Source organism: Silene latifolia, chromosome 2 (assembly GCF_048544455.1).
Source record: "Silene latifolia isolate original U9 population chromosome 2, ASM4854445v1, whole genome shotgun sequence".
Lineage (NCBI taxonomy): Eukaryota > Viridiplantae > Streptophyta > Magnoliopsida > Caryophyllales > Caryophyllaceae > Silene > Silene latifolia.
The window spans coordinates 174199306-174210961 of NC_133527.1; positions in this window are offsets into that span (position 1 = coordinate 174199306).

The window sequence follows — 11656 nt, forward strand, 5'->3', positions numbered from 1 at the left end:
GATCGAGTACCCCCTTACTCGATCGAGTGCCCCAGCTACTCGATCGAGTACCCAACAGGTCAGAAACTATTTTATTTCGCAACTTATCCTTATGTGGATAGCGGGCCGCCCACGGGGGCGCTTGGTGAAGGTCGGAAAAAACAAGCGTTTGCATTTTGTAAGGAGTCGCCACCAATTTTTATGGGAAATTGGAACCGTTCGAATACCTCGTGTCATGTCAAGACACAAAGTAGTGACATGAACACTAAGCAATCGTTACCCTTAGCATTCTATGTCTAGAATGACTCTCGTGGATGCCAATGAACACGGGTACTCACAGAGATCTGGAGTAAGGGGTGAGGGTACGTATTAGGAAGCTCTTTTGATCGAACACCTAATCCCGCCCGCCTCGATAGCGGCCTCTACTAATGATTAGGGAAGTTATTCGTACTTGATATATCGTCGGCTATATGCATGCAATGCAACATCCATGGATTAATCCTAACATGTGAAGAATTAACTAAGTCGGTTGACAAGTAGTTTAGCATACAATTTATGTCGAAGTCGGGATTTAATGCTAATTATATGTGAAAACATTCAAACAATAAAAGCAATACAATAAATTACAAAAATGAAAATTACATTAATTACATTGGAATAGGCGATTTATGTCGAAAATACCTTTAAAACGGATGATTTGAGAAAAAGAATAAAAGAATAAAAGAAATAAATTAACGAACAGAAATTAGGGCGATAATACGATTAATAGTAGATTAATACGTAAACTAAATAACTAAGTCAAGGCGTAAACGGAGTTCAGAGACGACGAACTCGGCCAGAACAAAGCAGCAGCAGAGCGCGTCTTTGAATAGGCGCGGCAGACGCGCGCGTATGCACATTCTTGGCTCGATCCCGTCGTGAAGCCGTATTTGCAAGCCGTTAATGTCAATTGATGAATTTAAAGGATGATTAAATTATTTACTCGGATGAAAGTGATTAATATGTTATTTAACATGTGAATGGGTCATGAAAACAGTAAAACATGAATAAGACGGAATTAAGATGGATTAATTTACATGAATGAACGAATAATTAACGAATAAATAAACAAACAAACTAATTAGATTAAACATGACGAATTGATGACGAATTGATGAAAAAAGAGATACAAATATGTCAACGGTGAATTCCGGAGACTCAATATGAATGAATTGAATCTCTAAAACCCGAATTGAGTTTAATGACGAAAACCCGCAAATATGAGATTATAAGGGATTTAAGTCGGATTTAAAGACGGATTAAACATGTTAACGATGATGAATAATATACATGTGAATTATTGATGATGAAGAATTAAAGAACAAACATATGAAAACAAATAAGGAAGACGGAATTACAGAGGACGAAGGAAGAAGAAAGGAAGCGAGGAGGCTGCGGCGGCCTCACGAAGAGCGCGGCGGAGGCTGCGCTCCTTCAAGAGAGCGCGCAGCGATTTGCTGCGTCCTTTCTCGACGTCTGTCTACTGGAAATCCGTAAAAAAAGGTTTCTTTAAAGACGGTTTTAGAAATCAGTTTTAATAGATGTTTTCGACATAAACCTTACATTAATTATACAATAAATAAAATACAATAAATAAATAAGGATTATACACCCTCAGACTTACATGTTGACGAAACGAGAAGGACTAAGATATCGATTAGTGATGCTCGACGCGAATGTAAATAAAGTGCCCTCGTAAGAGGAAAACGATTAAGACAAATTGACTAATTAAGTTGATTGATGTGTAGTTGGTCAAGTTGGTCGGTCATGCAACGGAGAGGCTGGTGCCCGGAAAGATCCGAGCTTACGTGGTCGAAAGTTCAAGCACGTAGGCGCCAATTAGTAAGAACGAAGTCTAGAATGCAAAGGGAGAAGAGAAGGGCGGACACTCGCGTGAGAAATATGAGGAGCGAAGGCTCCTATTTATACTAATCACACGACGGAATTATGGTAAGACTAGGATACGGAAGGAAAGATCCGGAAATAACCGACTTAGGTTAAAACACGGAAACTTGGACAAAAAGAAAACCCTGGGAAAAGGCGCAGCAGGTGCTGCGTCCCTTGGAAGAGGCGCAAAGACTGCGCGTCCTTTCCCGGGTAGGTTCCTCTGCGCGTAGAAAACGCGTTTGACAGCCTGTCGTATTTTAGGCATCACTTTCTCTACAAGACTCGGATTAAGGTGATTTTGGTGGCGTTGAAAAGCTAAGAAAGAGATCTAGAACTTTCTGTGAAATAGGCCTGACCCAAAAAAGTCGTTATCACCTCGTAAAACGGGCCTAAAGTCCGGGTTGTCATTTTAACTAAATGAAATGCACATTTTATAATGTAAACTTCTAGTTTAGCCTAAAGAAGTGACATGTGACTCAAAATGAGATATAATCTCAACATTTTATGACATCCTAACCTTAGGTAGACAAGCTCATTGCTTTGACTCGGGATTTGACGGTTTTAGGAAATGAAGACGGTTTTTGACCCGGACTCCAAATGTACTCTAATTACTGCCAAAACGACCGTATCGGCGCGTAGATGACAACTAAGAGGTCGACATTAATGTTTGAGCAATCACTTTAACGATAATCTTACGAACTGTCACAAATCGTTCCGCGTACCAAACATGCGGCCCAATCATCACCGGGTGGTTTGCGGGAGGTGCAGAAACGAGGTGTCTACAGAGCCCCCACTTTGACTGAGGCTTGGACAAGGCGAAAGTCAAAGTATAGCCATCAGGTCAATCGAAGATTACAACCTAACGACTATGGCGACGCGAGGCGGCTCAAGGGGTCTGAGCCAAGGACCTGTCGTCGGGAACATTTTAGAGTCTGTCGACTATCGGGGAGGGTCGTTTAAAGTCCATTAGACTACGTAAGGAAGCTCGCCAGCCATAAGAAGAGACCATACCTGAGACTTCTTTCTCGAGATGCTTCTGGAGGTGCATAGGAGCTAAGGGTAAGCGTAGGAGCTAAGGGTAAGCGTAGGAGCTAAGGGTAAGACCTAAAAGATATATAAGGATTGTGCTTGGGTGAGGGGCCCTAGAGGAAAGCATCGACGGGAAGGAGGCCAAATATAAGTTCAACTTAAGAGGTAATCAAGGCTTAGGTGTAGGAACTCTAAGAAAAGGTGATCCTAAAGGAATATGATCCTAAAAGGAAAAGGTGATCCTAAAGGAATATGATCCTAAGAGGAAAAGGTGATCTTAAAGGAATGTGATCCTAAGAGGAAAAGGTGATTTTAAAGGAATGTGATCCTAAGAGTAGAAGGTGAACTTTAAGGAATGTGATCCTAAGAGGATTTGGGATCCTAAGGTTAAGTTTAGGAACTACTGGGTTACTAATTTTTATTTCAAGTGCGTTAAGGCTTTCTGAGGTATGAGAACTCCAAAAGGATTTATGGGTTTATGAACCTACGGACGTTCGTGTGGGGGCTTAAAGGTTTATGAACCTAAAAGAAGACATTTTGGGATATAAGAATCTAGGGGTAAGAATCCTAACTTTGGGTTTACGAACTTAAGGAAGGAGGCTTTGGTTTGGGAACTTTCGGAGAACGTCACCTTTGCCGAACTCCGTGAGGAAACAATAATATTGAGGGTAGCAGGACGTCGGTAGAAACTGCTGGGGAATCTGCTTGCGTCGGTCTCAAGCGAACTCTGGCAAAAACTTGAGGTTGAATCTGCTTGCGTCGGTCTCAAGCGAACTCTTGTTGGGGAATATATTGACGATTAGGAACATCTTGATCGCCATGAAAGAAATCTTGAGTGAGCAATACTGCAAAATACTGCTGCGCTGGGGAGAAATATTTTGACGACTAGGAACATCTTGATCGTCATGGAATAAATCTTGAGTGAGCAATACTGCGAAATACTGCTGCGCCGGGGACAAATATTTTGACGACTAGGAACATCTTGATCGTCATGGAAGAAATCTTGAGTGAGCAATACTGCAAAATACTGCTGCGTTGGGGAGAATGAAGACTTGGGTGAAGCCCCTAGTCGGAGCGAGCACTGCTTCTGATACTTACCTGCATGGATATTAGCCACACAAGAATGCAATTTAATATGTGCACGTAAGCAATTATCACATGGACCTCGAATGAGGAAACACACAGGCTTTGCAAAAGTTGTTTCTTTATAAAAGTTGTTTAAAACTTGTTCAAATAAGTTTGTCATTTGTAATGCGTTATGCATATTCAAATGGGCTTTAGACATAGGACTTGACATGACACAAACCTTATGCGGACGTGACGCAAAATGTAGACTTAGGTTTGACTGACGCGACACTAACTTAGATTTGATGCGACACAAGGATAACTTCGACAGACTTTGCTTAAGCATGCACAACCCCTAGCCAAGTGTGGGTGACAATGCGTATCAATTCCAAAGGTAGAATAATTGAGAGAATGATGACGTCATATAAAGGCAAGGCATGAGCCATGGATCAGCTGTCTACTTGGATGTTTTCTGCCGCCGCTTGCTGTAAAAGAGACCCCTCTTGAGGCACGATGACTTGGAGAATTGATCTAAGACCTTTGTCACTGTCTGGATCGAGTAAAAGCTAGACTTAGAAGAATAAAGGAAGGGTGGCATCTCGGAAGAAAAGCCCCCAGGATGAGAAGATGACTCTGGATTTGGTAAAAAGGAGGTTGGGCGACAATAAGGAGCCCCCAGTATAGAGGTGTTGGTTGTGGAAAGGATGTTAATTTGAAAATTGGGATGGTTGATAATTGAGGTTGGAAGTTGATGGTTGAGATTGAAAGTTGGAAGTGGGGATGGTTGTGGTGGTTAATAATTGAAAGTTGGGATGGTTGGGTCCTTGAGGACTGCCTACGTATTCACGTGAAGTGAAATCAAACCAGATCGTAGTTATGAGGTTTGGTTAATTTTGTTTGGGTGTTGTGGTTGTATCGTTCTTGTGTAAGAAAGGACTGCCTACGTATCCACCTGAGGAGGTGAAATCAAACCAGATCGTAGTTCTGAGGTTTGGTTAATTTTGTTTGGGTGTTGTGGTTGTATCCTTCTTGTGTAAGAAAAGACTGCCTACGTATCCACCCGAGGAGGTGAAATCAAACCAGATCGTAGTTCAGGTGTGTGCCTAAGCTATGTTGTTAGGACCTTAAAGTGCAGGGGTCACAAGGGTAATTTCCTTTGGTGACTCAAAGAATCAATTTGAGACAACTCCCTCTGATCGTAGACCAAAGAGGTATAATTAAGTTTGTAAAAAATTTCCTTGTCGCGTGAGCACACTTAGTGGACCCTAAGGATGTATTGGGTATGTCCCGTTCTGGGTAGCAAAGTATTTGAAGACTCCGTGTTTGGGTCAAGGTGAAACTGGATTGGATATTTGGAATGTGGAGCTCGGACATAAGAGGCTTTGATGAACAAATCTCTGGAGCTTGATTTTGTGGAGTTAAGGCTTAATGGGGTTATGGCTTGTAGTGTGGCTGGGAAATGGAGTCTCTTGGCTTGATGTAGCCTGAGCACATATAGGTAGGTTAAAATGACGTGGGATAAAATTTCCATGTCTTGGCCCTAAAGGATGGGTATACTTGACAAGCTTGAGAGGATTCTCGAAATTCCTAACTATCTCCCTGGTAACGGTCTCGAGAAGGACTTAGGGTGTGTAATGTGTGAAAGGCTAAATGAGGGTGCTAGATGACCACCTTCATTGGTGTCTTGATTCTACACCGTAGCTTGATTCTATATAGACCTTAGGAGTATTCCGTTTAGTATTTGATTTCAGGCTTGTTGTTGATTCAGACTCAGATTCTTGGTCTATAATATATCTCGGCTTTTTTTGCTCAGATTCTTGATCAGGTTTTTGAGGATAATTTTGACTTTGGATATTGACAATGACTTGCTTGATTGAACCTTGTTCTTTTGACTCTTTTGTCTTGGATATTGATGTTGATCATTTCTCCTGATTGAGCCTTTGTCTTTGATCATGACTTATATCGTCTTGGATGGACTTGGGTCAGAATAACACCTTTTGATGTGAAACGGGTTGGTCTTTTAGTAACACAGGTTGTTTATTGTGGGGAATGGGCTTGCCTTCCGTCATGGATTGTTAACAAGGGAGATGGTCTGGATTCATCCTAGAATCTCTTGAGATATGCTCGTCCTAGACTAGGGTTATATTGTGGTTTCTATTGCCAGACATGGAATAGGTAAGAAAAGAACACGGAGTTTCAGGTCCTCTACAACTTTGAACGGAACATCATATAAGTGCACTCACATTGACTGTCATGTGTTGTTGTTGTCATTTTAAAAAATGTCTCAAACCAATTCTTGTTGTCACAGGAAAAGGGTAGAGGAAGAGATATGATAGAATATGTGGATTGAAAAGTGTACTTTTATTGGAATGAATAATGAATGTATTTAACATAGACTCGAGAAGACATGTGACTCGTGGGATATCCCCCAGGTTGTCACTAGAAATGAAGAAAGGCACTAGAACAAAATATGAGATAGAAGGCCTAAGACTCGGACTCGGACCCAGACTTTGACTCGATCTTAGATCTAGACTCGTAATCATCGGCCCATGATTGAACATTTTCTCTTCCAGCAACTGGCTTCGGCATCTGACTTTGAGCATTCACCCATTTGAGCACCTCATCCTCATCGTTGGGAACATTGGAAGGATAATAGTCAAGAAGAGTTTCTTGATATTTGGTATATCCATGAGGATTGCCTAAGCTACGTTATGGGTCAAAGGTTGAGAGGGACAACCTCCCACTTTCAAACATATCCTGAATGACATGTTTTAATTTGTAACATTTCTCTGTATCATGTCCTTTGCCTCTATGGTATTTGCAGTAGGCATTCTCATCCCAGAACTTGGACTTCCTTTCGGGTTCGGGAGTAGGTCCTATAGGCTTTAACATTCGTCGCTCCATGAGTCTCTGAAGGGCATCGGTGTATGTAATACCAATGTTGGTAAATTTCCTAGGAGGTGTGCCCTTATTTTCGGAAGCCTTTGTAAATGACCTTGGAGAGTTGTTAGGAATAGATCGTTCACTAGTTACTTTCTCCTTAAGACTGTCAAATTGAGGGTTTGTCTGGACACTTTTCATCTTGAGAGGTTGGGCATCAAGCTTCTTACCCATTTCAGCAAACTGGTTCTCTATGTTGGAAAGCCGAGAGTTTAGACTATCAATAGCTCCCTCTATTTTGGAAAATTTGTTGTTGAAGGCAATGGAAAGCATGAGCATTCCATTTTGGATATTGTCGTCTTCAAGCACGTTGATCTCTCCGTCGTCACGAGGATCGAGGAGGTGAGAACAGTCTAGGAATGATTCTTCGTCATGTTTAATAATATTAGACTCAAGAGGGTCGATCTTCTTGGATTTCCCGACAGAAGGTGGCTTAGGAAGCTTGTCCTCTTCGATCATATCTTGGATAACGTGTTTCAAGAGAAAACACTCTTCAATATCATGGCCTCTACCTTGGTGATATAAGCAATATTTGTTGCCCTTCCGAGGTTCTGTTTCTCTAAAGGTGGATCCGGAGTCGGTCCTATTGGATGTAGCTTGCCTTGGGCAGAAAGTCTCTTCAAAGCATCGGCATAAGACATGCCTAAATCGGTAAGCACCCTTTGATGCCTCCCAGGTTTCCTTTCAGCTGTTTTCGGCTTTCTAGGATGATGGTTATTGCAAGAGGTAGGCTTTGGACGGCCTAGGCTAGAGGTTTCCCTAGGTGGCATGTTCTTTTCCACCATTCTATTCTCGAGGGCGAGGACGCGAATGCTCAAATTTTCCACTGTAGCTTGAACTCCTAGGACCATGGCATAAACGTCTTGGAGAGACACAGTGATTGTGGCTTGAACTTCTTCGTGACCTTGCTGATTGACAGAACTTGCTGGATTCCTACTCGACAGAAATGACGCACATTACAACTCGATTCGACATGGGATCACGCATACTAAGGCAACAAACAAAGGAAGGGACAAGATGACACATCTTGACTCGCGAACTCGTGAAATATCGTGAGCAACATCTCGTGTTTGGACTCATGGTGTTTTGACCTTGACCTTTAGACTCGAGTGTTGACTTTGACAGAGTGACATTTATGTGATTGACTTTATTGATAGGATTGATGACACATGTTGATTCTAGTTTGTGTGTTCAAAAGAGACTTGACTCGAGGTTCGGGTATGTGTGTCCCGAACGTGTCATTAGGAGAACTCAAGAAACGGATATTGGAATGACTCGATGTGTTAGCCTCGAGTGTGTGAGTCGAGGTGTGTAAATGTTTAGATCCTAACTGAATTGGGGTAGAGGGTCCAAAATGACGGCGTGACGCCTTTGGACTTGACTCGAATTTGAAAAGACCCAAAATGTAAAGGAATACGGGTTTATGACTCGACAGAGTTCCGACTAGGACATAGTCGGTTTGAACTTTGACTCTAACTTAGCCCAATTGAATTTACATATTTACATTTACATGTTTTGAAAATACTTTGAATAAAACGTTTTTGGTTTTTTTTTTTACGTTTTTTTTTTGTTTTTTTTTTGTTTTTTTTTTGTTTTTTTTTTTGTTGTTTTGGATTTAACTTTGAAATGGGTTTTAGGCCCGAAGTTTGACTCGACATTTGGACAGAGTTTTGACTGGTTTTGCCTTTTCGAAAATTTACATTTTAAAAGAGGTTTTGATTTTTGAAAATTCGTCATGGTTTTGTTTAGAAATGGTGATCACGTAAGGTACAAACATTCATACAAGCATTATAACGGGATGCTGAGTGCATTTAAAAGGGTTTTGGTTTAAAGGGTGGGTTGCCACACCGAACCATCAAACCCGAAGTCTGTGGAGAGGCTCGTACCAAACAAGAGTAAGGCCGATTCCTAGTCCATTTCCTCAAGTAGTGAAGGCCCTTGATACAAACAAGAGTAAGCATCATGGTATGGATGACGTCAATCGCTATCCATCCTTAGGCCCAAATAAGAATTAGGACCGTTTAGACGGGACGATTGGTCGAATGGGTTGGGTTGGGCCTAGGAAGGCCGAATAAAACGGTCTAGGAAGACCGAGTCATGAAAACCGACAATTGTCTTGTACAAACTATTCCCTAACCTTGTTCAAGTTTCACCCTTGGCTACACGTAAGTGCATGTTCCCCAGCGGAGTCGCCAAACTGTGGATAGCGGGCCGCCCACGGGGGCGCTTGGTGAAGGTCGGAAAAAACAAGCGTTTGCATTTTGTAAGGAGTCGCCACCAATTTTTATGGGAAATTGGAACCGTTCGAATACCTCGTGTCATGTCAAGACACAAAGTAGTGACATGAACACTAAGCAATCGTTACCCTTAGCATTCTATGTCTAGAATGACTCTCGTGGATGCCAATGAACACGGGTGCTCACGAGAGATGCGGAGTAAGGGGTGAGGGTACGTATTAGGAAGCTCTTTTGATCGAACACCTAATCCCGCCCGCCTCGATAGCGGCCTCTACTAATGATTAGGGAAGTTATTCGTACTTGATATATCGTCGGCTATATGCATGCAATGCAACATCCATGGATTAATCCTAACATGTGTAGAATTAACTAAGTCGGTTGACAAGTAGTTTAGCATACAATTTATGTCGAAGTCGGGATTTAATGCTAATTATATGTGAAAACATTCAAACAATAAAAGCAATACAATAAATTACAAAAATGAAAATTACATTAATTACATTGGAATAGGCGATTTATGTCGAAAATACCTTTAAAACGGATGATTTGAGAAAAAGAATAAAAGAATAAAAGAAATAAATTAACGAACAGAAATTAGGGCGATAATACGATTAATAGTAGATTGATACGTAAACTAAATAACTAAGTCAAGGCAGAAACGGAGTTCAGAGACAGGACTCAGCCAGGAACAGGCGCAGCAGAGCTGCATCCTTTGGAATAGGCGCGGCAGACGCTGCGTCTGTTCTTGGCTCAGTTCTGGCTGTGAAGCCGTATTTGCAAGCCGTTAATGTCAATTGATGAATTTAAAGGATGATTAAATTATTTACTCGGATGAAAGTGATTAATATGTTATTTAACATGTGAATGGGTCATGAAAACAGTAAAACATGAATAAGACGGAATTAAGATGGATTAATTTACATGAATGAACGAATAATTAACGAATAAATAAACAAACAAACTAATTAGATTAAACATGACGAATTGATGACGAATTGATGAAAAACAGATACAAATATGTCAACGGTGAATTCCAGAGACTCAATATGAATGAATTGAATCTCTAAAACCCGAATTGAGTTTAATGACGAAAACCCGCAAATATGAGATTATAAGGGATTTAAGTCGGATTTAAAGACGGATTAAACATGTTAACGATGATGAATAATATACATGTGAATTATTGATGATGAAGAATTAAAGAACAAACATATGAAAACAAATAAGGAAGACGGAATTACAGAGGACGAAGGAAGAAGAAAGGAAGCAGGAACTGCGGCAGCCTCACGAAGAGGCGCAGCAGGAACTGCGCTCCTTCGAAGAGGCGCAGCAGTTGCTGCGTCCTTTCTCGACGTCTGTCTACTGGAAATCCGTAAAAAAAGGTTTCTTTAAAGACGGTTTTAGAAATCAGTTTTAATAGATGTTTTCGACATAAACCTTACATTAATTATACAATAAATAAAATACAATAAATAAATAAGGATTATACACCCTCAGACTTACATGTTGACGAAACGAGAAGGACTAAGATATCGATTAGTGATGCTCGACGCGAATGTAAAGAAAGTGCCCTCGTAAGAGGAAAACGATTAAGACAAATTGATTAATTAAGTTGATTGATGTGTAGTTGGTCAAGTTGGTCGGTCATGCAACGGAGAGGCTGGTACCCGGAAAGATCCGAGCTTACGTGGTCGAAAGTTCAAGCACGTAGGCGCCAATTAGTAAGAACGAAGTCTAGAATGCAAAGGGAGAAGAGAAGGGCGGACACTCGCGTGAGAAATATGAGGAGCGAAGGCTCCTATTTATACTAATCACACGACGGAATTATGGTAAGACTAGGATACGGAAGGAAAGATCCGGAAATAACCGACTTAGGTTAAAACACGGAAACTTGGACAAAAAGAAAACCCTGGGAAAAGGCGCAGCAGGTGCTGCGTCCCTTGGAAGAGGCGCAGCACCTGCTGCGTCCTTTCCCGGGTAGGTTCCTCTGGGCGTAGAAAACGCGTTTGACAGCCTGTCGTATTTTAGGCATCACTTTCTCTACAAGACTCGGATTAAGGTGATTTCGGTGGCGTTGGAAAGCTAAGAAAGAGATCTAGAACTTTCTGTGAAATAGGCCTGACCCAAAAAAGTCGTTATCACCTCGTAAAACGGGCCTAAAGTTCGGGTTGTCATTTTAACTAAATGAAATGCACATTTTATAATGTAAATTTCTAGTTTAGCCTAAAGAAGTGACATGTGACTCAAAATGAGATATAATCTCAACATTTTATGACATCCTAATCTTAGGTAGACAAGCTCATTGCTTTGACTCGGGATTTGACGGTTTTAGGAAATGAAGACGGTTTTTGACCCGGACTCCAAATGTACTCTAATTACTGCCAAAACGACCGTATCGGCGCGTAGATGACAACTAAGAGGTCGACATTAATGTTTGAGCAATCACTTTAACGATAATCTTACGAACTGTCACAAATCGT